Below are 1,300 nucleotides of genomic sequence, written 5' to 3'. Positions count from 1 at the left end.
AATGAATATACTGTAGGGAAGCAGCTTTGACTGAGACAGAGACACGCTGTTCATAATCTTCAATATTTCCTCAGGCCAGTTAATCATCACATTATTCTTAACAACGTACATGAAACGCAAATCATTCACAGTAGGTTGTGCATGATTTGTATTCCTCTGCACCAGAATATAGGCAATAACATAATGCAGCAGCCTGTTCTCAACAGATAATGACCCAGCCTTGGTTAGTTGATCCGGAATATACAAATGAGGAGCTATAAGGAATGACTTATAAACCTCAGTAGGATCAAAGTTATCCTTAACCCATGAGCAATCTCCTATTCCATAACCCGGTGATGATAATCCACCGACATTCATAAACAGTTCATCACTAATCTCAAACAATCCTTATATCTGAAATTTGCAATATTTACCATCCTTATATCTGAAATTTGCATAAAATTCCCTAACTAGAGCAGGGTAAACTTGTCCCTTTAATTCTAGAAATTTAACGGCTCCCTAAGCCTCCATATCATGCGGAAAACTGAAATTTTGTTCCGCCATCCAGGTTAAATCGACATACCTTACATAAGTGGGTTTGCGTCCTTGGAACTTTGCCAAACGGGTCTCTTGCAAAATAAGCGACTAAAATGGGTCACCACGGTCCCGAGTGGATGATGAGCCAATTTCCAGTCTTCATCCACGATTGGCAGGAGTTTTGAACCTTTTTGCGCGACCTTGCTCCATTTTAGTTGTAGAACCCGAATTGATGTTGGACAGAGCAGAGAAGGACTGGGTAAACCTAACCTAGGGTTTGATTTGGGAAAAATTGGGAATGTAGTGGAATGAGGATGATAATGTGAGATTTCTAGATGGTTTGAGAGGGTTAGGGTGAGGTTTATCTACCTTAGTGCACTTGGATTAGTTGAGTTACAATTTCAGAGACTCAAAAGTGAAAAGAGGTGGAGAAAATGCCGAAAAAAGCGTGAAACCGAGGTGTTGTCTGCACTTAAACTGCTGGTTTTAATCGATTAACGGGCATAGTTAATCGATTAAAATCATGTAAAAATTGATTTTCATAAAATGATGCCCAGGTAATCGATTAACACTACGTGTTTAATCGATTAAACACGGTAAAAAATGGTTTTTAGCTAGCAGAATGGTTTCAACTCTTTAGGGCTTATGCATGCATTTCAACGGATTAATCGACACATTTTTAATCACGAAAGGAAGTTATCATGAGATACAATTTTGCATTTCAACATATATCATTTAAAACAAGAGACAAATAAGCATATAGAGGCAAGACATAAAGCAAACA

Source organism: Lupinus angustifolius, chromosome LG12 (genome assembly GCF_001865875.1).
Source record: "Lupinus angustifolius cultivar Tanjil chromosome LG12, LupAngTanjil_v1.0, whole genome shotgun sequence".
NCBI classification, from domain to species: Eukaryota; Viridiplantae; Streptophyta; class Magnoliopsida; order Fabales; family Fabaceae; genus Lupinus; species Lupinus angustifolius.
Note: the sequence above shows the minus strand (reverse complement) of the source record.